Source organism: Panthera uncia (assembly GCF_023721935.1).
Source record: "Panthera uncia isolate 11264 chromosome C1 unlocalized genomic scaffold, Puncia_PCG_1.0 HiC_scaffold_3, whole genome shotgun sequence".
In the NCBI taxonomy this organism is placed as follows: Eukaryota; Metazoa; Chordata; class Mammalia; order Carnivora; family Felidae; genus Panthera; species Panthera uncia.
This window is the reverse complement of record NW_026057584.1, coordinates 103,010,968-103,036,843: the sequence shown is the minus strand read 5'-3', so window position 1 is coordinate 103,036,843 and position 25,876 is coordinate 103,010,968. Positions and strand designations below refer to the sequence as shown.

Sequence of the window (25,876 nt, the reverse complement as noted above, 5' to 3'; positions counted from 1 at the left end):
AGCCATTTCTCCAAGAGTCCCTGGTTTCTTTTTGTAAGCAATGGTATCTAGGTGTGGCTTGCTCTTTGACCTCTCATTCTTTTGGTGCGCTCATTCCATCTCTCCAAACAAGAAGAGCAGTTATAACTTTCGTTTATTTAGTGTTGCTTACACACAAGGAATTCTACGTGCGTTAGTGTAACTAGTTTATGGAGAAGTTTCACACGCGGATTACGTGAAATGATTTTATTTCTTGCGTCATCCCCACCTTCCGCTGTGCCCTGATAAGCCTTCCCTCTCGTGCCTAAATGATGTTTGAGGCACCTATCATTATATTTCCATCACTTTTGGCCAGTGAAACAACCCAGTCTGGTTTAACTCTTTTATTTTTCATATCTAATTCAAAGCAACCTTCCTCTTCATAGAGTAGGCTACTGGGACCTTGTGTGCAGCATGGTCTGCTAATTGACTTTCTCCTCCTTGTCCCACTTTTGGTTCTAGCTCTTTGGGTATTGGAGATGGAAAATACAGGGTAAAAAGATGCAAACATCTTTTTTGAGGTAATTTCTTTCTTTATTGAGTTATAATTCACAGGTCATTAACTCTCCATTTTAAAGTGTGCAATTCAGTAGTTTTTGGTATATTCACAAGGTTGCAACCATCACCCCTTATTTCAGAACATTTTCATCATGCCCCAAAGGAATGCCTCCAGTCCCCCAACCCTCCCTCTACCCTAGCCCTAGGCAACCAGTAATCTACCATTTTCTGGACATTACATAGAAAGGAAATCATACAACATGTGGCCTTTTATTTCTCCCTATTTTCAGTTAGCATAATGTTTTCACAGTTTTCTATTCATGGCTCAATAATATTCCATTGTAATGATACATCACATCTTACTTGTCTATTCATTAGCTGGGGTGTTTCCGCTCCTTAGCTACTATGCGTACCGCTGCTACAAACCTTAGTGTACAATATTTTGTGTAGATAAATGCTTAACATTCTCTTGTGTATATACATAGGGCTAGAACTGCTGGATCATATGCCGACTCTCTGTTTAACTTTTTGAGAAACTGCCATGCTGAGCGCTATTCAAAGCAATTGCATCATTTTACATGCCCAGGGGTTCCAATTCTCCACATCCTCACCAGTTCTTGGTATTGTCTGTTGCTTTGTTTTGTTTTGAAATTACAGCCATTCTAGTGAGTGTAGTATCTCAATATGGTTTTCATTTGCATTTCCCTAACGACTATTATCTTTTCCTGGGCTCATTGGCCATTTGCACATTTCTTTGGAGAAATGTCTATTCAGATCATTTGCCCATTTTTAAATTAGGTTACTTGTCTTTTTATTATTGAATTATAAGAGTTCCTTACATATTCTGGATACTAGACATTTATCAGACATATGATTTGCGAATATTTGTTTACCATTCTCTGGGTTACCTTTTTTTTTTCCTTTCTAGTGTCCTATGAAGCACAAAAGTTTAACATTTTAATGTAATTCAATTTATCTGTTTTTCCTTTTCTTGCCTGTTTTTGGTGTCATATCCAATAAACCATTGCTTAATCTGAGGAAAAGCAAATTAAGATTTATTCTTGGGGCACCTGGGTGGCTCAGTCGGTTAAGCATCTGACTCTTGACTTGTCTCAGGTCATGATCTCACGGTTCATGAGTTCGACCCCTCATAGGGCTCTCTGCTATCAACATAGAGTCTGCTTCGGAACCTCTGTGCATCCCCCCCCCCCGCCCCCCCCATGCTCTCTCTCTCTCTCTCTCTCGAACACAAATAAACATTAAAAACAAAAAGATTTATTCTTGTGCTTTCCTTGGAGAGTTTTTGTTTTTGTTTAGAGAGAGAGAGAGAGAGAGCACAAGTGGGGGAGAGGGACAGAGGGAGGGAGAGAGAGAATCTCAAGGATCAATGCTCAGCATGGAGCCCAACGCAAGGCTCAATCTCACAACCCCAGGATCACGACCTGAGCTGAAATCAAGAGTTGGATGCTCAACCAACTGATCCCCCCAGGTGCTCCTCCTTGTAGGGTTTTATAGTTTAGATCTTGCATGTAGGTTTTCAACCTACTTAGAGTCCTTTTTTTTTTTTTTTAAGTTTATTTATTTTTGAGATAGAGGGAGAGAATCCCAAGCAGGCTCCATGCTGTCAGCGCAGAACCCGATGTGGGGCTTGATCCCACAACAGCGAGATCATGACTTGAGCTGAAATCAAGAGTCACTTAACTGACTCAGCTACCCAGGGGCCCCAGGTTTTCCTTAATTTCTTTCAACAACGTTCAGTATTCGGAGTTCCCTCTGTCAGTGTGGAGCTTGCTTGGGATTCTTTCTCCCTCTCTCTCTCTGCCCCTCCCATGTTCTTTCTCTCTCTCAAAATAAGTAAAAGAAACTTAAAAATACCAAAACAATGTTCAGTATACAAATCTTCTACTTCTTTTGTTAAATCAGTTCTTAAGTATTTTATTTTTTTAATGTTTATCTTTAGTTTTGAGACAGAGAGAGACAGAGCATGAGTGGGGGAGGGCAGAGAGAGAGGGAGACACAGAATCCGAAGCAGGGTCCAGGCTCTGAGCTGTCAGCACAGAGCCCGACGCGGGGCTCGAACTCGTCAACTGCGAGATCATGACCTGAGCCAAAGTCGGATGCTCAACAGACTGAGCCAGCCAGGCTCCCCTTAAGTATTTTATTCTTGATGCTATTATAAATGGAATTGTTTTCTACTTAATTTTCACAACAAATGTCTTTTTACTTCACTAGGAGCAACTGGAATTCTCTGTCGGTTGCTGTTGCTGTACTTAGTAACGCTGACCGACCACAAGGCCTTCTGTGGGCAGTTATCCAAAGTGCGGATCTGTCATGGGACGCACGTGTGAGCTCTGTGACATGTGTGTGTCATACTTGTGCAGGGGCCGTGCTAATCTCTGTATCGTTCTGGTTTTGCTATGTGTGCCCTTGAAGTGCGCACTGTGTGAGTTCTCTGAAGGGCCCCACAGGTCTCCACAGAGCATGGTCTCTTGGTACAGGATATCAATCTCCAGTTCAGGGTTCCAACTTTGCCACTCACTACCCAGTGGCAGGCCCCACTACCCCACTGCCTCTTTCTGGGTTTTCCTTCTTGCAGTATGCATCCTCTTTGGGGGGGGGGGGGCGGTTCCAGAGAGATGGCTCAAATACTGGTAGCTGCCACTGTGTTTACTTGACGGTGGGGGTTTATTTTCCAGACGATGTAACTTAGCAACAAGGTATAGTAATTAAGATGTGCATTAAGGCACAGGGATGAAAGAATAACCTAACAGAACGAAAAGAGAATCCAGAATGTGTATCAAACGTAGCGTTACCCACCTTTGGGAAAAGGATAGCATTGTCGATAAAAGGTTTCAAAACAATTGGTTGTCAATTTGGGAAAAAATAAAATTAGTTTCCTACCTCACACCAGATATAAAAGTAAATTCTATGTGAAGGGGTTGCCTGGCCGGCTCAGTTGATAGAGCATGTGAAGCTTGATCTCAGGGTTATGAGTTCAAACCCTACATTGGGTGTGGAGTTTACTTAAAAACAAAAACATATCCAAAAAACACAAAGTAAATTCTACGTGTGTAAAAGGCCTGAAGGTTGTAAAACCAACCAACCAAACAAAAAACCCCACCCACACTTAAAAAAAACTAGAGGGAACCAAAGGAGAATATCTTTAAGACCTTAGAATGGGGACAGATTTGTTTTTAGAAGAACAAACAATAGGGGCCCCTGGATGGCTCAGTCAGTTGAATGTCTGACTCTTGATTTCTGCTTAGGTCAGGATCCCAGAGTCGTGGGATTGAGCCCTGCGTCAGGCTCCACACTGAGGGGGAGATTCTCTCTCTTTCTCTCTCTGCCTCTCTTCCCGGCTTGTGCTCGCGCTCTCTCTCTCTCTAAAAACAAAACAAAACAAACAACAAAACAGTAAGTGTATACCAAAAAGAAAGGATTGATAAACCTGCTCATAAAAAGATACCATGATAAAAAAGTAAAAAATCAAATTCCAGATGGAGAGAAGAAATTGGCTGCATATAACCATGAAAGATTTATATCCTGACTATGGAAGAATTTCTAAAAATCAACAACAAAAAAACAAAGCTCGCCTGAAAAGTGGTTCAGGCAGAAAAGGAGACCCAAATCACCAGTGAACACGTGGAAAGACGCTCAGCCCCATGAGGACTCAGGGAAACAATTTAACACCATTAAGGAAATACCATTTGAGACTCTTAAAAATTCATAAAACATTAAAAACTCTGAAAATACATAGTGCGAGTATTGGACACGCTCATATTCTGCTGGTTATTTTTGAGACATGTTTGTCAGGTTGAAGACATGCATATGGTAAGACCTCATAAATGTCACTAGAGAAACTTTTGCATATAAGCATCAATAGAGGGGTTTATAAAAATGTTTATATAGCAAGGTTAAAAAAAAACAAAACCCATGAAGCGCCTGGGTGGCTCAGTAGGTAAAGCGTCCGAGTTCGGCTCAGGTCATGATCTCGAGGTCCACGAGTTCAAGCCCCACGACGGGCTCTGTGCTGACAGCTCAGAGCCTGGAGCCTGTTTCAGATTCTGTGTCTCCCTCTCTCTCTGACCCTCCCCTGTTCATGCTCTGTCTCTCTCTGTCTCAAAAATAAACGTTAAAAAAAAAATTAAAAAAAAAAACCCAGCAAATAAAACGAAACTAAAATCCTGCAAACGCACTAGATGTCCATTAATAGGAGATTAGAGAAATGTCAAAACATTCATATAGTAGAATACCATAGAGTAGTTAAAATAACCTAACACTCCAGCTATCCTATTTATCCATAAGATATATCTCAAAAACACAGTGTTGAGAAGGGGGGGGGGTGAGTTGCAGAAAGATATATACAATATGATAGCATTTATATAAAACTTAAAATATGAAAATAATACTTACAGATGTTAGTATTAGTATCACTTATGGATATGTTCATATGTAGGAAAAACACAAGAACAGGTATGAACATGTAAGTGCCAAATTCAGGAGGGAGAGGTAGAAATGGGGTCAGGTGGGGCAACACGAGAAATTCATCATAGTTTCTATTCTTTTTTGTATGCCCGATAGTTCATTAAATGCAAACAGTTACAAAATAACTCCCAGTGTTGTGAGATAGCCCTGAATTCAAGTTTCTGTAAACTGCTTTCTTCTGTTCTAATTTTAGTGTACTGCTTCTAAAAAAGGTTGTCAGCTCTCAGGCTGGAGACACAATCAGTTTTGAACTTTAACCTCATGACTAAGACTCTCCTTCGTCTTGGGGAAGCCAATGACTTGCTTCTAGTTAGCAAGTCTGTACAGGAATTTCTTCCCACTTTATAAATCAGTGTTTTCTTTTCAAAATATTTCAGCCTGTTTGCCCAATTTTCAGAGAAAGGGGTATTCAGTAGCTGGCTATAGGCTACGTTCTGGAAGAGGGTCCAAATGTTCTTGTCTGCCAGCTGTAAGCCTACTGAAATGGGGTCAGGATCACCCAGATCTAGTTCTGAATCTGCCACTAACCAGGACTGCAAGACTGTAAGTGAGTCTCCGGTTTTCTGTGGCCTCCGGTTTTCTCAGTCAAATAAGGGTGGTTGATGAAATGATCTGTAAGGTACCTTCTCAATCCAACCTTCTGTGATTCTCGGGCAGATTCTGAGGCTTTGTCAAAAAATTCCTTGGCTCTAAAATTTTTCTCTTCTATCATTTCCACCAAGCTGGTTGGATAAATACTGATGAACTCAAATCTCTGGACAGCTTTTAGGGATGCTAGATTTTTCATTTGTCCAAGTTGAAAGTTCAGGGTTAGATTACCCCACATGCCATTAGGCAAATGTCCTGGCTTCTCATCTAGGTACAGATGAGCCTTATCTTTGTAATTTATACCAGCAGTTGTCTGGTAAATCCCTTAGAAGTGGTTGGTAATCTCTTTGTAGTAAAATTTTCCTTCTTTCCCCCTGCTTGGCACCAAGAGGAATCTAATTTATTCTCTGAGGTATGGTGCAAATACTTTTTGTTTAAATTGAGATACTGTGTTATCGATGAACAAAGAGTCCTGATTGATAAGGTATGATCTTGCCTTCTTAATTTATATAAGTGTAAAATATTAAGTTCTGTGAGATTTAAGAACTGTCGGCTTCTAGTCAAACCTGTTAGTTTCAAGAGTTGGCAACTACCTGTGGCAATCAGGAATTACAGGTTGAAAGCAACTACCGTCAGTTTAATTCACGTGGTGTTTGAATTCAAAAGAAGACTGGTAAGTGCAATTTAAATATTACACAGTTAATAGCAGGGAGGGTGCCTAACCCCAGATGACTCAGAATGCCAGTGCAGTGTGGTAGATGACCAGAGAAGTGCAGTCAAGTGCATGAGACAGAGGAGTTCGTAGAAGAGTTCTATACCTAAATCACACACACGCAAAGGCAGATTTTGGGAACTGAGAAAATCAAAATACATTTGAGGATATTGGTTTAGTGACTGTGAACAACTCGTATTGTGTATGCTATGATTTACTTAGAAATTAGATGAAGCAATAAGGAAAACTAGAACACATGGCATGAATAGAAGGAGATTATCTGAAAAGGAGAAAAAGGACTTGAATCACTGCAAACATCTGAAGGCAAGATGAAATTATCCAGGAACAGGAAAACTCTAAATAAATAACACCAGCTAGGAAATATGGCAAACACAAATCTTATAATTTAAAAACTTGCTGATTTCTTAATGCGTCACTTAAATTTTATTTATTTTTTATCTTAGAGAGAGAGAGAGAGAGAGAGAGAGAGAGAGAGAGAACATGAGCAGGGGAGAGGGCAGAGGGAGAGAGAGACAGAATCTCAAGCAGGCTCCACACTCAGCACACTCAGCTCCACACTGACATGGGGCTCAATCCCACGACCCTGGGATCATGACCCGAGCCAAAATCAGGAGTCAGTCGCCCAACCAACTGAGCCACCTAGGGTGCCCCTACATCATTTAACTCTTAAATTGCCAGCTGGCAGAGTGACAGACTCCACCTCTATTTCAAGTACTACATGATATAATCAGTGTGGCAAAAACAAAACGAGAAGAAACACAGTTGTGCAATTTGGGGGTAGTAAAGATTCCCATGCATGACAACCAGGCATACCCTGCAATTTACAAGAGATAGTTGGAATTATTTAATCCTTAATACAAATGAACAAATGTAGGCAGGGAGCTGTTATTCTGTTAAAGCAGACGTAGTGGGGCGGCTTCACTGACACATTCTGATCTAGCTAATGAACTCTGTTCTCACTTTGCTGCCATGACCGAGAAGTGTGTATATGTATGTGATGGTCCACGTGTCAAAACAGGCCCATTTTTGGAAACTTTATCTGTGAAACTCTAAACGACCTTGTTAAAATGGAAAGATTTAGAGTGGCTCAAAATTAGTATTATTTATTTTGAGAGAGGGAGCAGCCGAGGGGCAGAGAGAGGGGGAGACAGAGAATCCCAAGCAGGCTCTGTACCACCAGCACAGAGTCCAATGCAGGGCTCAATCCCATGGACCATGAGATCATGACCTGAGCTGAAATCAAGAGTGGAATGTTCAACCGACTGGGCCACCTGGGCACCCCGAGTTGCTTGAAATTATTAGAATAAATAAACCCTGTCCAAGTGGGAACTGGTCGAAATCATCATTGTAGCTCTGAGATTCTGAGTGTCAAAATGGTGAGTTTCAATGTTTTGTTTGGTATAGCTCAAGCACATTCCCCTCATTCCTCCTTAGCTTTGACCCATCCACACTTGCTAAGTGCCCCCTTTTATGTTCCATCATTGTAGTAATTATATAGTCTAGTAATTTCTTTTCCTTACTAAACTGACTTCTTAGACTGTAAAAGTTGTATCTTTTCAGCTATGTATACCCAAGGGCAGGTCAAGTTCTGGCAAAGGAGAGGCTATTAGATAATGTAAAAATAAAGGCACTTCACTTGGTTTTGAAAGTCTGTAAAAGGCTCTTATTTGGATGGGTTGATTAGGCCACTGGCACAGGAGTCCATCTGAGAACTGGCACGGACCAATGTTGCTTGAGAGATCTCACTGATGGCAGTTGAAATCCCAAAACTGTCAACTTACTGACAAATATGTCTGGTTACTTACTTTTTGGCATTTGCCCTTTGTTCTTATGAAGTGTGAGGAATAGTCTCCAAAAAGCCTGAGCAAATCCAGATTATGACATATTGGACAATGGGATAATGTTTAAAGGGCTATTTAATCATTTGTTTTGCATCAGAGCCATCATTGAACCACCTGGATTTGTCATGCTTCTGATGGTAAGTACACAGGCTTTCATACTGCCATTGTTATTGACAAGTGGGTTTTTCTAATGTCAATTTCACTAGCTATGATAATATTGGAAACTAGGACTGTCCTCTTCATTAAAGATGAAGTGTCCTTGGTGCTTGTGACTAGGCTAAGTGACTTGTCTAGGTCACACAGTGAGTTCGATGGCCATAGGGCAGTTCTCTAGAAACTGCCACTATGGTGTCTAATGATGGGCATATGGGCAGCATTCGGGTGCCTGGGTTGGTTAAGCATCTGACTCTGGTCTTAGCTCAGGTCTTGATCTCAGGATCGTGAGTTCAAGCCCTGTGTTGGGTCCCATACTGGGTGTGGTGCCTACTTAAAAAAAAAGGGGGGGCAGCCTGGGTGGATTAGTCGGTAAAGCATCCGTCTCTAGATTTTAGCTCAGGTCATATCTCAGGGTTTGTGAGATGGGGCCCTGCATGGGGTTCTGTGCTCACAGCATGGAGTCTACTTGAAGTTCTCTCTTCCTCTTTCTCTGCCCCTCCCCTGCGCTCCTGCACTCTCTCTCTCAAAATAAATAAGTGAACATTAATTTAAAAAAAGATGGGCATATGACAGCATAAGACCTTGCCAGGTGAGGAAACCCATGAGAGGGAAGTCAGACACCTGTATTGCCTCCTTTAGGTGGGTGGTACTTAGCAGGTAAGTCAAATACTGAGACAGGGAGTGGTTATGAACAGTTTAGCAAACTAGTTTCTGATCTCCTGTTTTCATCACATACAAAAGACACACCCTGCCTTTGCCCAAATATTTCTGTAACACTCGCTACTTCTCTAGCCAAGAGACTGTCTGTTTCCCAAGTGCAAATTCAGATTCCATATGGGTGATGGCAGATGATAACAATATGCATTGTTGCTATTCTTGAATTTTAATTTCTGTCGGCATAAAAACCTTTTTTTTTCCACTGAGATTATCAAAGAAGATTAAGTAAAGCCATCCAATTAAATGTAAGTACCTATTACTAAAGTATTTAGGCTAACCTACAATGGAGGGTACTGCCTAATGGAATCATAGGAAGAGAAAGAAATCTTCTTACCCAGGGTCTGGTGATTTGTTCATTAGGGCATGCTATCAAATCTTTTAAGAATGACTTTCGAAAAATTGCAAAAATGTATGCTGATAGAACAAAATGAAGAATATAGACATAAATTTTAAAAATGACCAACAATTTTACCACCCACAGACAACCACTTGCTAATAATATTTGAATGTATTCACTTCCAAAAAGTTTTCTATGTCAAAGATGCACTTCACACACGAATTGATACCTAGGGCAGGCACCTGTCAATCAGTTGCTCAGTGGAATATAAAACAGATAAAAACAGGGAGGGCCTGGGGTGCCTGGGTGACTCAGTCGGTTAAGCGCCTGACTCTTGATTTTGGCTCAGGTCATGATCTCTTGGTTTGTGAGACGGAGTCCCACGTTGGGCTCTGTGCTGACAGCACGGAGCCTGCTTGGGATTCTCTCTCCCTCTCTCTCTGTCCCTCCCCTACTCATGCATACATGTTCTCTCTCTCAAAATAAGTAAATAAACATTAAAAAAAAAGGGCAGGGCTGAAGATATTAATAAAAATATCATCCTCAAAAACTGTGGGGGAAAATTTTAAAAAGGACATAACACCATAAAGCTTGTACACCTTTAGAGAACACTAGCATAATCTTTTATTTTGTGGATAGGACACTAAGGGAGAATGTGACCCGCTGAGAGCAGGCACAGCCCGACCTAGAATCCAGGAACCAAGGCTTCTGACAGTCTCCCTACTCTCACAATGATTTTACCTGACTTTGTTATATAGATGATTGGATTTAATGATTGATAAACTTAGGCTTTGATGGGAAGTGGTTTGATGGGAAGAATAATACAATGTTACCGGATCCTTTTTAACCCACCGAAATTGTATCTGCTAGGGATTAAGTTCACTACTTAAGCGTTTAGTCAGAGTGTATTAGAATAGCAAGATACCTTAGAGGTCCCTTATAGTTTATATCCCCATTCTCTCTCTTAAAAAAAATTTTTTTTTGAAAATTTTTTAGAAAGAGCAAGCGGCGGAGGGGCAGAGGGAGAGAGGGAGAAAGGATCTTAAGCAGGCTCCACGCTCAGCACAGAGCTTGACACAGGGCTTGATCCCACACCCCTGGGATCATGATCTGAGCTGAAATCAAGAATCAGTTTTGGTTTGACTGACTGAGCCACCCAGGCGCTCCCCCATTCTATAGATAAGAACACTGAGGCCAAAGGGGAAACATAATTTACTAAAGATGTTTACCTAGGATCCCATATACTCTGGATTGATGGGTATCCACTTACTCTGACTTCAGTTGAACTATTCAGTTGTAACAAGGAACTTAGGCAACGGTCATTAATTACTGCCAACTTCACAAAGAGAGACAATGAGAAATTAGGTGCCTTCTGATGGATGCATGAGGGAGTTCTGCCAAAAAAACTCAAACTTGAATCAGAATAAGGCATACAGCACTATCAAGCATCTAGGGGGTAGAAGAGCATGTTAGAGACTCCCAGGAACACAATCAGGAAAATCTAGAATGTGGGAAATACGTAAGGTAAACAACTAGGTTTCTGCAATTAATAAGTATCAAGGAAAAATGAGATGGGGTGGGGGGGATCTAAAGAGACCTAAGAGAGAAATAACTTAAATGACATGTATTGGTATTTGGATCCTGATATAATAAATAATTATAAGACAGGTACATTAATACCAAACTTACAGAAATAAAAAAAGATTGTAACAGTCTGAACAATTGAATGCCAACAAATAAGACAACTTAAATGAAGTGGATTCATTCATAGACAGACACAAAGTACTGAAACTGACTCAAGAAGAAACAGAAAGGAACTCTCTTGCCCTGTTGGTGGGAATGCAAACTGGTGCAGCTGCTATGGAAAATAGTGCGGAGGTTCCCCAAGATATTAAAAACAGAACTACCCTACGACCCGGCAATAGCACTGCTAGGAATTTATTCAAGGGATACAGGAGTGCTGATGCATACGGGCACGTGTACCCCAATGTTTAGAGCAGCGCTTTCAACAATAGCCAAATTATGAAAAGAGCCTAAATGTCCACCAACTGACGAATGGATAAAGATGTGGTTTATATATACAATGGAATACTACTTGGCAATAAGAAAGAATGAAATCTGGCCAATTGCAGCAACGTGGATGGAATTGGAGGGTATTATGCTAAGGGAAATAAGTCAGAGAAAGACAGATACCGTATGTTTTCACTCATATGTGGATCTTGAGAAACTTAACAGAAGACCATGGGGGAGGGGAAGGGGAAAAAAAAGTTACAGAGAGGGAGGGAGGCAAACCATAAGACACTCTTGGATACTGAGAACAAACAGAGCACTTGCTTCGGCAGCACATATACTGAGAACAAACTGAGGGTGGATGGGGGGGGGGTGGGGGAGAGGGGAAAGTGGGTGATAGGCATTGAGGAGGGCACTTGTTGGGATGAGCACTGGGTGTTGTATGGAACCCAATTTGACAATAAATTATCTTACAAAAAAAAGAAACAGAAAACCTGAACAGATCTATAACAAGAGATTAGTAAGAAAAGAACAAAGCAAAATAAAACAAAACTACCCACAAAGAAAATCCAAGGCCCAGATGGCTTCACTGGTGAATTCTACAAGACGTTTAAGAAAGAATGGATGTTGGGGTGCCTCTGTGGCTCAGTCAGCTAAGCATCTGACTTTGGCTCAGGTCATGATCTTGTGGTTCATGAGTTCAAGCCCCACATCAGGCTCTTTGCTGACAGCATAGCAAAGATTTATCTCCCTCTCTCTGCCTCTCCTCTGCCTCGCACATGCTCTCTCTCTCTCAAAAACAAATACACTTAAAAAAAAAAAAGGGAAAAAAAAGGACCATATATGAAAAACGCACAGCTAACATCATATTTAATGGTAAAAAACTGAATGCTTTCCCAAGATCAGGGACAAGGATGTCCACTCTCACCACTTCTTTTCAACATTGTATTAGAGGTTCTAGCTGGAAAAAAATCAGTCAAGAAAATGAAATAAAAGGGATGCAGACTGGAAAGGAAGAAGGAAAAACAATCTGTATTTGCAGATGACATGATTTTGTATACAGAAAATGCTCAGGAATTCACTAATAATCAATGAGTTTGGCAAGGTTGCAAGATACAAGATCAATATACAAAAATTAATTGTATTTCTATACACTTGCAATGAATAATCTGAAAATGAAATGGATAATTCCATTTACAATTATATCAAAAAGAAAATATACAGGAATAGTTTTTTTTTTTTTCAACGTTTTTTATTTATTTTTGGGACAGAGAGAGACAGAGCATGAACGGGGGAGGGGCAGAGAGAGAGGGAGACACAGAATCGGAAACAGGCTCCAGGCTCCGAGCCATCAGCCCAGAGCCTGACGCGGGGCTCGAACTCACGGACCGCGAGATCGTGACCTGGCTGAAGTCGGACGCTTAACCGACTGCGCCACCCAGGCGCCCCAGGAATAGTTTTAATAAACGAAATGTAAAACTTATACTAGGAAAACTACAAAACATTGTTGAAAGCAATTAAAGATCTAAATGAATGGAAAGGCATTCTATGGTCTTGAACCAAAAGACTTCATATTATTAAGATGGCAACAATCTTCAAATTGATTGTTGTTACAGATTCAGTAAATTCCTACCAAAATCACAACCAAATTTTTTTTTTTTGCAGAAATGGACAAACTGATTGGAAAATTCATATGGAATTTCAAAGAGTTCTAAATAGCCAAAACAACTGGAAAAGAAAAACAAAGTTGGAGGACTCACATTGCCCAATTTCATAAACTACAACGCTATAGTAATTGAAACAGTGTGTACTGGCATAAAAATAGACATATACATTGATGGAAAATAGATTTAGAGTCCAAAAATAAACCCATATATTTATAGTCCATTGGTTTTGGACAAGGGTGCCCAGGCAGGGCAATGGAGAAAGAATAGGTTTTTCAACAAATGATGGCGGGACAACTGGAAAGCTACATGTAAAAAATTTTTTAGTTTATTTTTGAGGCAGAATGCAAGTGAGGGAGGGGCAGAGAGAGAGGGAGACACAGAAACTGAAGCAGGCTCCAGGCTTTGAGCTGTCAGCACAGAGCCTGATATGGGACTGGAACCCATGAACTGTGAGATCCTGACCTGAGCTGAAGTTGGATGCTTAACCGACTGAGCCACCCAGGGTGCCCTAGAATTATATACTTTAAGGGGCGCCTGGGTGGCGCAGTTGGTTAAGCGTCCGACTTCAGCCAGGTCACGATCTTGCGGTCCGTGAGTTCGAGCCCCGCGTCAGGCTCTGGGCTGATGGCTCGGAGCCTGGAGCCTGTTTCCGATTCTGTGTCTCCCTCTCTCTCTGCCCCTCCCCCGTTCATGCTCTGTCTCTCTCTGTCCCAAAAATAAATAAAAAACGTTGAAAAAAAAAAAAAGAATTATATACTTTAAGTGGATGAATTATATAGTATATGAATTATATCTCAATAAACCTTATAGCAAAAAAAATTATGAGGCAATTCGGGAAATCTGAAGATTGACCAGGTAGATCATGAGACTAGGTATTATTAAATTTTTAGGTGTGATGGTGGTATTGAGGTTATATTTAAAAAAAATTTAATGTTTATTTATTTATTATTATTTTTTTTTTAATTTTTTTTTCAACTTTTTTTATTCATTCCTGGGACAGAGAGAGACAGAGCATGAACGGGGTAGGGGCAGAGAGAGAGGGAGACACAGAATCGGAAACAGGCTCCAGGCTCCGAGCCATCAGCCCAGAGCCTGACGCGGGGCTCGAACTCACGGACTGCGAGATCGTGACCTGGCTGAAGCCGGACGCTTAACCGACTGCGCCACCCAGGCGCCCCAATGTTTATTTATTTTTGAGAGAGAGAGAGAGCACAAGCCTGCGAGGGGCAGGGGGGTGGGGACAGAGAATCTGAAGCAGGCTCTGTACTAACAACGGAGAGGTTATATTTAAAAAAGAATCCTGGGGCACCTGGGTGGCTCAGTCGGTTGTGTCCAACTCTTTTTATTTTTTTTTAATGTTTATTTATTTTCGACAGAGACAGAGAGAGAGAGAGAGAGAGAGAGAGACAACGAGTGGGGGAAGGGCAGAGAGGGAGACAGAATCCAAAGCCGATTCCAGGCTCTGAACTGTCAGCACAGAGCCCGACATGGGGCTTGAACCTACCAGCTGCAAGATCACAATCTGAGCAGAAGTTCACTGCTTAACCAACTGAGGCACCCAGGCGTCCCTGGAGTGTCCCAACTCTTGATTTCACCTCAGGTCATGCTCTCAAGGTTGGTGAGTTCAGGCCCCACATTTGGCTGTGCACTGAGTGCAAAGGCTGCTTGGGAATCTCTCTTCTCTCTGTCCCTCTCCTGCTCATGCGCTCTTCTTAAAATAAACATTTAAAAAAAATTAAAAAGAATCTTATCTTTTAGGAATACTAAAATATTTTGGATGAAATAATAAGTTCTTTTGGCCCACCTGTCCCTTAAAAGTATCACTCCCCTTTTCTGCTTCCCTACCCTTACAATCAAACTCCTCCTCCAAATGATCTCTCCCCCTTCTTTCCAGTTCTGTTCCAACCATTCTTTTTTGAACCCGTTCCAATCAGGCTTCCGTCCTCACCACTCCAATATTGTGGCCAACAGTCAATTCTAGCCCATTAGCAATTGACTTGGTTGCTCTTCCCAGTTTACTTTCTTGGTTTCCCCTTACTTCAGTGGCTGCCCTTTCTATCTCCTTTGCTAGTTTCATTACTGTCTCAATCCCTAAATGCTAGAATGGAATGCTTCAGGGCTCAGTCTTTAGATAACTCTTACAAATTTTTGTCTACGCTTTTTGTCCAGATGATCTCATGGCTTTTAAAACTCTCTACATGCCAGTGTCTCCCAAATCCAGCCTAGACTTTTCTTCTCAACTCCAGACTCAAATATCTGCCTTGATATTTTCATATGGTAATAAGCATTTCAAACTTAACGTCTCCCATCCTGAATTTCGTAGCGCTTTCAATTCCCAACCTGCCCATCCCAGGCTTTGCCATTTCAGTAAATGACAACTCTATTCTTTAAATTGCGCAGTCCAAAAATCTTGGAGCCCCCTAATTCCTTTTGCTTATACCGTGTATCAATCAACTCAAATCCTGGGTGCCATCCTGTCTGATTATACCCAGACACCTCATCAATCTACTGCTTGCACTTTTCCCAAGCCACCATTGTCTCTCATTTGCAGAATTGCAATGGCCTTCTAAATTGTCCCTCTCGCTTCCCTATAATCTATTCTCAAAACTCCCTTACTCCCCAACAGAATATTCTCAAAATTGAAGCTAAAGTGATCTTTAAAAATATTAGTCATTTTACTTCTCAAAATCTTTCAATGGTTTTCCCTCTCAGTAGAAGCCCAAATTCTTACAATACCCTGTAAATCCCTACACAACTTGGCATCCTGTCACCTCTGACCTCATTTCCTACTTTTCCCCTCCCACACTCTGCTTCTTTTGCTCTGACCTCCTTTCTGCTCTTAGAATGTAGTAGACATCTTTCTGGAGGCTCAGAATTTCTGCACTTGCCATTCTTACTACCTGGAATGTTCTCCCAGATAAAGGACATTTCTTGCTCCCTTCCTCCTTCAGATCAGTGCTTAGAGTTGGTTTCTCAGTGCCTCTCCCCGCCCCCCCCCCCCAAGGCCTATTTAAAAAGAAATCTCTTTCCCTTCCTTAGCACTCATTATTTCTCCTTTACTGCTTCATTTTCCCCCCATAATACTTACCGTACCTGACATAGTTTATATTTTACTTACTACTTTATTTTCTATCTAAGTACAGGGATTCTTTCCCCCTGCTTTGCTAAGTGTTTGGCACATAGTTGGTACCCAGTATTTTTGAGTGTATGAATGCTACTTAAAATGCACTTATTTTTTTTTTTTTAACATTTTTTATTTATTTTTGGGACAGAGAGAGACAGAGCATGAACGGGGGAGGGGCAGAGAGAGAGGGAGACACAGAATCGGAAGCAGGCTCCAGGCTCCGAGCCATCAGCCCAGAGCCTGACGCGGGGCTCGAACTCACGGACCGCGGGATCGTGACCTGGCTGAAGTCGGACGCTTAACCGACTGCGCCACCCAGGCGCCCCAAAATGCACTTATATTCTCTGCTTCATTGTTTAACTGGCGCTAGCTTCTTAAGTTTGCGTATGTATCTCTGAGGAAGATGAGACTGATTGAATAGAAACACTATCCACTCACTCAAGACTATGCTATCTATCTCTGCAAGGGTGATCAAAGCAGAAACGTTCACATTTTAGTTGCAGCCTTGGTACTAAGCAGCCAGGTGGCATAGGGCAAATCATTTTTCCTTTCTGGCCATTAATTTCCTCAGCTGCCAAATAGATCATTGCTTTGAATGATCCATAGGATTTTTGAGAATGTAAAATGAAAGATGAAATGTTGAGTAGGACATGATAGGTCTTATTAATTTCTCCAGTACATGCAAAGATATACTTACCTGGGATTTTTTTTTTTTTTTTTTTTTAAAGGCCACGAACATACCTGGAATCAAACCTCTGAGTTCTTTTAGGGACCTTGGATGATGCAGTTTTGCTGTGTTAAGCCCTTACACATACCAGTAATTTGAGTGATAGTTCTTGATGTCCCCTGTTCTTTCTTCTTAACAACTGAATTGTTTTCTTTCATTCCCATGTCCAAATCAGTGAGTAGTCAGTGCCCAAGGGTGCCCAGCTCCCATGGGAATTTTGTTTCCTAATCATTTGTGTGTATGTGTGGTTGGTGAGTCTCTCCACAGCCCATTTGTAACCCAGAGCCTTGATTTTCTCACTGGCAAATGTGGTGACTAACAAGCAGGTCATGTTTATTTTGATGGATTCAATGGCATACCAATACTTTACATAAAGTAGGACAATGCCTGGGAGATCTCCGTAAATGCTCTGCATAAATAGGGTATGTATTGAGCTTCTACCGCCAGGGTCACTTTCTAAAACAGTTCTTTTTTTTTTTTTTTTAAATTTTTTTTTTTTTTAACGTTTATTTATTTTTGAGACAGGGAGAGACAGCATGAACAGGGGAGGGTCAGAGAGAGAGGGAGACACAGAATCCGAAACAGGCTCCAGGCTCTGAGCTGTCAGCACAGAGCCCGACGCGGGGCTCGAACTCACGGACCGTGAGATCATGACCTGAGCCGAAGTCGGACGCCCAACCGACTGAGCCACCCAGGCGCCCCATAAAACAGTTCTTTTTGATGGCTTTCTCTACTTAGTTTCTAAGTCTTCCCCATCTTACTGAAAGCAGGGTCTCAGAGATATTTGCACACCCACGTTCACAGCAGCATTCTTCGCCATAATCAAAAGATGTTGGTAACCTACGTAACCATCCTGGTATATACACACAATGGAAGAGAATTCGGCCTTAAAAAGGAAGGAAATTCTGACACATGTTACAACATGGAAGCGCCTTGACATTTATGCTGAGTGAAATAAGCCAGTCACAAAGAGACAAATACTGTATGATTCCACTTATATGAGGTATTTGAGGGGTCAAGTTCAGAGACATATGGTAGACTGGTGGTTGCCAGGACTTGGGGGAGTGGGGATTGAGGAGCTGTTTAAAAGGTACAGAATTCCAGTTTTATAAGATGAAAGGAGTTCTGGAGATGGTTGCACAGCAATGCGATGGTACGTCATTGATCTGCGCAGTTTAAGAGTGGTTAAAACGGTAAATTTTGTTATGTGTACCTTCCCATAATTAAAAGTTAAAAAAAATTCCCCATCCTATTTTTCTTTTTTTTTTTTAATTTTTTTTTTAATGTTTATTTATTTTTGAGACAGAGAGAGACAGAGCATGAACGGGGGAGGGGCAGAGAGAGAGGGAGACACAGAATCCGAAACAGGCTCCAGGCTCTGAGCTGTCAGCACGGAGCCCGATGCGGGGCTCCAACCCAGGAACTGTGAGATCATGACCTGAGCCAAAGTCGGACGTTTAACCCACTGAGCCACCCAGACGCCCCCCCCCCCCATCCTATTTTTCAAACCTTACTTTCCACTCTTCCCCTGTATCCCCCACTACCGCCTTTCAGTTAGACTGCTGCCTTCATTGTACTCCCAGTAAAACACTCCCTTTTCAGCCTTCGCTCCAAGGAGTTTCCTCTCCGGAATGCTTTCATCAACACCCATCCATTTGGGCGGTGCTTTCGCCTCCAAAGATGCTAGTTCTTCTAGATGCAACCAGGAGTCACATCCTCCAGGTATCCTTACTTACACCTTCAGACCACGGTCCTTCTTCTTTCCCGCACTGCACACAGGAGCGAACACGTGCCTTTGTTTCCGCTTAGTCTCGCCGACCCTTAACGTTTAAGCCCTGAGCATCAGGGGCGTTACCTCACCGTTCTTCCGCACCCGTCTTCTAACAGAACACTCCACCACCGCGGAGCTCGGCATTCAAGAGCTCCCGGTGAAAACTCAACGCACTGGACATCGAGAGGGGAGGGAAGTCAACTCCCACTCCCACGGGGTGATCTCATTGAGGCAGTGTGTTAATTTCACACACAAGCTCTCAGTGTCAAATTACCTGCGAACATAGGGTCCTGCAGGATCCTTAATGGCAGCCCTATCATTTGCACAGCTTTGTACCCTCCGAAACACCTTCTCACGTGTCAGCCGAAAGTCACGCGAGAGGGAGGTCAGAGGCAGCGTTATTTGTTCAGGCGCTCACGTAAAAAAGGGGTTGTGGCTGGCCGTCTCGAGTCTCCGAGGCCTCAACCGGGCCGATTTCGCTTCAAGAACGCCAGAGAACCGTTAAAAAGTTGTGCTTCCGGCTCAAGTGTCCGCGCCCTGTCGAAAAGGGAAGGGGGAACCAACGCAAGCCCGGGTACGGAAAGTCACAGGGCCCAATTTCCTTCATCTGAGTCGCCCGACGGTCGGGCGGGACGCGCGTAACCCAGAAGTGAAAGCTCGTTTCCTTCAGGTATTAGACCCCGACCGCAGGAAGTCCCGGCCAGATGACTTTTATCCAGGCTTTCGCGACTCCCCCCTCAGCTCTATTCACTACACTCCCTGCTTTGTGGTGCCTTGTCGCCGTGGCCACTGCATCCGACCCTCCTGGCCTAGCCTGAGTTTCGCCGCAATTTCGCAGCACCTTCGCCGTCCTTCCCTTAAAGAACCTTTATTCTACGGGTCCCTATCGGGGTCAACTGACGTTCTCGGAGGAGGCAAAAGCTCCTAGGACTTGCAGCTCCAGAAGCCCAGTACAGGCCGGCTGGCGCCTGCGCGTGGCGTTACCATAGAGAGCAGCCGCCTCTCTGGTCTCGGTTTACATTCTCTATGGTCCAGCCGGGTCGGTGGCGGTAAAAGGGAGACTGCACTGCGCAGGCGCTCTCGGCTTCTATTTTTTTTTTTTTTTTTTTTTTAATCCCCGCACCAAGCGCTTAACCTCATTGGGGTGGAGGAGAAGGCGGCGGCTGTCTGGTCCGCAGCGGCAACAGTAGCGAATAATACGGCTGTAAGTACCCGGTTGGGGAGAGGGGATTTAGATCCAGCCCTCCGAGGCCCTTGCCCCTTCGCCTTGCGGTAGCAGACGCCGGGTCTGGGTGAGGGCGATGTCCAGCGCTGTCATCGGCTCTTGGGTGCACTTTGGGGGGAGGGGGCGGCCCTTAGGTGGGAGCCGGGCGGGGAGCGGGATGGGAGGGTGGGTTGTTTATCCCACCGGTAGGTCGCTGATCCCAGGCTGCTTTGCAGAGGGAGGAGGGGGCGACTGTGGGGTCAGCCTGGCTTTGTGTGCCCCTCTCTCTTTTCCTCTCCCAGACCCCACCCCGGGCCCCCTTCCTGACCCGAGTCTTACCGGCCCGGTGGGAGAAGCCAGCGAACAGCCAGTCGCGTTTGAAAAGAGCCCGGGATTGCGAGGGGAGGGGGCGAGGGAGAGAAACCCATAACAACTAGTCATCGGCGAGTGATGGGTGTGGAGAAAGATCCAGAGGGAAGGGGTGCCGGGGAGGCGGGCGGCCGGGGCTCCCAGCCGGGCTAGACAAAAGCTGAGCGAGCGGCGCCGAGCCGAGCCGGGGACCGGGCGGGATGCAGAGGGTCCCTTGGTCCCTGAGGCCCGCAGAGAGCTTCTTTCCGAAGCTGGGAAAGCGGACAAGTGCTGAGTTAAGCCTTGTGCAGCCTCCTCAACTTGCCTTTGTTGTTCTTTGGTATTGGCAGAGCCGCTCTGACGAAGAGGAGTGCACGTTAGCCTGGTTGGGTACAATGGAGCTAATCGAATTTTGCTTTCCATTTTTCGAGCCGCTCAGATGAATATGGGGTTTTCCAGGGTCTAACTTATTACATAATGTTATTAAAATAGTTGTGTTTATTTCTAAGATTAAAAAAAAACAACTAGGTAGGTCCTTGAAGCATGTTTTGTTGCATCTGGATGAATTTCTCTGTTGCGGGGTTCGATGATTAAATAGTGACCGTTCGTAGAACCTGCGAGCTCTTTAATCGTGATACTTTAATTTGTAGATGTGGCAGTGAGAGATTCGGATTCTCTATTCCTTTGGGAGGCAGTGATGCAGAAGAGTCAGAAGGGAGAAATAGTTGCAGGCTGCCATGTGCCTTGTCCCCTATTCTGGTGCCACAGTCCGGTATAAATTCTAGCTTTAGAGATTGTTGCTTTTATTTCTATTATTATTTGTGACATTTACTGAACTCTTGGTAAGAGGGATCCTGGACAGTGGGCTCCTTTTACTCAAAGGGAGTTGGGAGAATAGTAACATTGATGCAGAGACCTTATAGATAAAAACAAAACCACAATGTCCCAGAGTTACTGAATATTGTGTATCTTCTCCATTTGCTAAGAAAGATTTAAATTTTTGTGAGCCGCTGACTTACTCATTTTTGTAAAATCATGCAATTGCACTTTTTTTTTTTAAAAATCTGTTTCTGTAATTTATAGTTTATCAGCTAACGTGCAGCACTATTTCTGGATTTTAAGTTTTAATTTTTACCGAAGAGCTTTCAACCCTAGCTTTATATCTTCTCGACTAAAGTAACCAAAGTCAGAAATCCTTTGAAGTGGCAGTTGGTGGTGAAGGTGTCAAATATTGTATCTCCATGTTACAATCTAAGTGGTAAATAGAGAAAAGGCCTTTGCTAACCTTACACCTTAAATTAGTGTTGGAACTGAAAACCTGGATCTCCCTGTAAGTCAGGATTTTGGCCACAGACTCAATCTTATGTAAAAGAGGCAAGCATTTTTTGTGCTAATGGGAAGCAAAAATCTGAAGCTTGGTGTTTATGCTTCAGTAACCACTGTGATAGAATCTCTTAAGTGTAGTTCGGATGATGGGAACTTACTTTTTATAGAGCAAGATTTCAGATCCTTAAAATAGTTTGACAGGGATGTTGAGAAATGATTGGCCAGAAGAACGTTAGGTTTATTGTTCATATGTGTTAGGTTTCGTTCATTGGTTTGGATTTAGATTTTTTTGCTTCAGTAGTCTGTTAACTCTATTTTCTTGAGTGGCTCAGTCTCACAATTTATAAGTTGAGTGAGAGATAGTTTCTTGGATCTGAGACTTAAATTTATCTTTGAGACTCCGTTTCTTCTTAACAATCCTCTTTATAAAATCATAGTTCTTAGAGTATACTTTTAATTTAGTACTATTAGCAAATATTATGACCATTTAAGGGATTGTAAATATTAGAGCTGAGTTATTAAAACTGGAAGTTTTAACAACTGCAAGAAAAACAGAATCATCTAAAAGATTTCCTAAAAAATAAGAGAAGGATCTATTAGTCTTAAAAAAAAAAAACAAACAAAAAACCCAACACAAAACTAAGCAAAGAACAAGTCATTGATGATAGAGTTTTTGGTTTGTAAAATGTAATAGAAGAAAGTAAATGAACCTTTTTTTTTTTTGTAATGTTTATTTATTATTTTTGAGAGGCAAAGTGAGACAGAGCATGAGCGGGGAAGGGGCAGAGAGAGAGAGAGAGAGAGACAAAGAATCCAAAGCAGGCTTCAGGCTGTGGGCTGTCAGCACAGAGCCCGATGTGGGGCTGGATCCCACAAGCTGTGAGATCATGACCTGAGTCGAAGTCGGATGCTCAACCAACTGAGCCACCCAGGCACCCTGTAAATGAATTTTTCTTAACCCAGTGCGATCAGGGCAACATCCATAAAATGTGTGTGTGTTTGACTAAATGACCTCTAAAGGCCTTTTCTTTTTAAGCTCCGGAGTTTACTATTTCTGGTAGGTCTTCATTGCCCCAGGGCTTTCCTGCCTACTCTGTGCTCAGACCATCACTGCCATACTGAATGCTTTTCTTCCCCAGATTGTTGTGGCAGCCCCAATCCACCTCCCCCCATGGGTCCCTAAAGTTGTGGCTCAGATGACGGCCTTTCTTTCATAATCCCTGTGTTGACTTCCCTCTTGTTTCCTGCCTGGAAATCTCCTCACTCCTTGCTGATTCCTGTTTTATCCACTACCTTCCTCTTTGGAAGATTCACGCCTCTGCTTTTAGTCTCCTCTAGATCCTTGAGGGCCCTGGAAGTTTGTAGAACACTGTGGTATCCTCTGTACTTAACTACCAGGACTTGTGTAACTAGGGACTTGTGTAGCTAGTCATGGTTAATGTATGAAATATGAAAGATAACTTAGAATAGTAGAATTTGAGTTTGGGCAGAGCTCTTAGAGGCTCCATTGACCATTCTCCTACCTTTTGTCTACTGTATTCTGGTCCTCAGCCTTACACTGCAAATCTGCTTTTCTGTTCCTGGACAGGTCTTGGTTGCTAGAAAGCTAGTTGAGACCGTTCCAGAATCTGCCCCTTCCCTGTTGCCTGTTTTTCTTGGGCATAACCCTGAAGCAACATGTATTAAGTCTGTTTCTTCTCCATGTAATACACGTAATAGCTTTTCATTTCCTAGGACAGTCATCAAGCCTTCTCTAGATTTATTGGTGAATTAATTTATTAAACCCTTTCTTTAGCTCGGTACCACGGGGTACAGTTGAAAAGACTGCGTGGTCCCCACATTTCAAACGCTCACAGTCTAATAAGGAAGACAGACAAAATGTTACACATTGATGCCACTTAGGCTGTAAGTAAGTAAATAAATAACCCTGCCCTAGATCCTTTGTCCCCTCCTGTGTTGTTTTTATTTTTTTTTTCTTTCAAGGTTTTATTTTTTTAAAGTATCTCTACACCCAGTATGGGTCTGGAACTCACAAGCCCTAGATCAAGAGTCTCATGCTCTACAGACTGAGCCAGCCAGGTGCCCTGTTCCCTCATGGTTTAATCAGATTTCCCCATCTTTCTTTAGGCAATTCTGTTTTGTTAGTGTTCTTTCTTTCTTTCTAAAGTTTATTTATTTATTTTGAGAGAGAGTGTGAGTGTGAGAAGTGAGCGGGGAGGGACAAGACAGAGAAGGAAAGAGAAAGAGAGAGAATCCCAAGCATTTCTGCCCTGTCAGTGCAGAGCCCAGGGCGGGGTTCCATCTCACAAACCTCCAGATCATGACCTGAGCTGAAATCAAGAGTCCATCGCCTAACTGACTGAGCCACCCGGGCACCCCCATTAGTGTCCTTTAAATGCAGTGTCTGAAATGAAACAACTTGCTGTGACCTGACCAGAGCATACAGCTGTTGTCTTAGGTTAGGAGCTGTATCAAGGGTTCAGACTTTGTTGTACATTCTGACTGTGCCACTTGCTAGCCCTATGACTTTGGGCCGTGGGCCCGTTAAATCATCTCTTCATGTTTTAATGAATTCACCTATAAAACAAATGTGAGGGGAAGGGAAGGCAGTGTTAAAAGTAATATCTACTGGGGCGCCTGGGTGGCTCAGTCGGTTAAGCGTCCGACTTCAGCTCAGGTCACGATCTCGCGGTCCGTGAGTTCGAGCCCCGCGTCGGGCTCTGTGCTGACAGCTCAGAGCCTGGAGCCTGCTTCCAATTCTGTGTCTCCCTCTCTCTCTGCCCCTCCCCTGTTCATGCTCTGTCTCTCTCTGTCCCAAAAATAAATAAACGTTAAAAAAAAAATTTAAAAAAAAAAGTAATATCTACTTACAGGGTTGTAAGGATTAAATGAGATATGTCAAGTGCTGAGAATAGTGATTGGCATATAGTAAGTGGCTATATACATGGTATTCCCACTATGTATTTGTGGTAGGAGTTGATAATATTAATGACAAGGTAGCATACATAGCACTAATCAAGTCACCAGAGTCATTTGAGGAGCTTGTTAAAATACAAATGGTCTGACCTTATTTATTCCCCATCTACCCAGAGATTTTTGGTCAGTTAAGCCTACGAGGCCTGGGTAGACACAGTTCTAACAGTCCCCTGGTGAGTCTTTAAAACAAAACCCTAATGAAAACCTTGCGCTTTATGTTAATTTTGTCAGTGATTGCGTTTGCTCTTACAAATTAGAAAAATCCCCCAAGTAATAGATGAGTAGATGCTCCTGACAGATACAAACAATGCAGATAAGGGAAAGGCTTGGCCCCAGACCTCAGGCCCCCTAGGAGGCGTATTCACTTATCAGTGTGAAATGTATCCTTCTAAACAGTGTTGCCTGTTTTGGTAGCTACGTGTATGTGAGTGTCTTCATAATAATAAATAATAACCAGATTTAAGGGAAAAACCCCTCGATTTTTAAATCACTTTTGCATTCATAATCTTCTTTGCTCCCTTCAGAATCCTGTTAGGTAGACGGGGAAGATAATGTTGCTATCTTCTCAATTTACAAATGAGAAACTAAGACCTGCAGGTTAAATCCCAGTCCGAGATAGAGCTGGGATGAGAGCAGGACCTTCTGTTTCCAAACTTAAGTGTTCTTTTCTTGTCAGCTGCCTCTTAGCTACATAATTTTGTTGACTTACTGAAGTTATGGTTCATGAAATCCTCTGATCTTTTTGCCATGTCAATAAGCTGCCAAACCAGGTTCCCTCCTGAGTTTTAGTGTGTTTATACTTGCTTTTAAAAAAATGTAAATTCAAGGTTTAATAGTTAACATGTATCTGGGAAGGTTGATTGTTTTGTGAAAAACACCTAGAACTGGCCTTGTAGCTGTCTTTTACTCTGGCACATTTGGGTGAGTTTATGTTTCTTCAGGATAGCCGAATCCACTTTGCACCTGTCTCTGTAAGTGTTACCCTATTAACTTTCCAAGCGGAATCAGTTAAATTTATTTATAGTCTTATTATAATAATATAGCGATAGCACAGAAACTTGAGGGACCAGAGGGGAAAAGCCACATCAAACCATCCTAACACAAGGTATCATTGCTTAATGTATCACCCTGTCTATATGTTTGTACTTTTCAGTAAGTAATGTTAGGTTTTGCATGTTTTGTGAATACTTTCTGTGTAATGACATATTATGCATCATTTAAATTTTTAATAGCTTTGTCATATATGAGTTGACATGGCGAATTTTGGTAAACTGGGATCCTTGACAAGTAGGTGTGTGTGTGTGTATATATACACATATGTATACATATGTGTATATATACACATATACA

General features: G+C 42.5%; 1 protein-coding gene and 1 non-coding gene across 2 annotated transcripts in view; one reads left to right on the top strand and one right to left on the bottom strand.

Moving 5' to 3' along the window:
• Window positions 1-2,852: 2,852 nt before the first annotated feature.
• Window positions 2,853-2,956, bottom strand: LOC125911990 (U6 spliceosomal RNA). The gene has a single exon (XR_007454564.1). It is a non-coding gene; the product is annotated as a U6 spliceosomal RNA (small nuclear RNA).
• Window positions 2,957-19,630: 16,674 nt separating this feature from the next.
• Window positions 19,631-25,876, top strand: part of CLASP1 (cytoplasmic linker associated protein 1) — a 272,017-nt gene continuing 265,771 nt past the window's right edge. The window contains exon 1 of the mRNA XM_049616225.1: window positions 19,631-19,876. The gene's annotated coding sequence lies outside the window, so the exon portion shown is untranslated. The remainder of the gene's footprint in view (window positions 19,877-25,876) is intronic.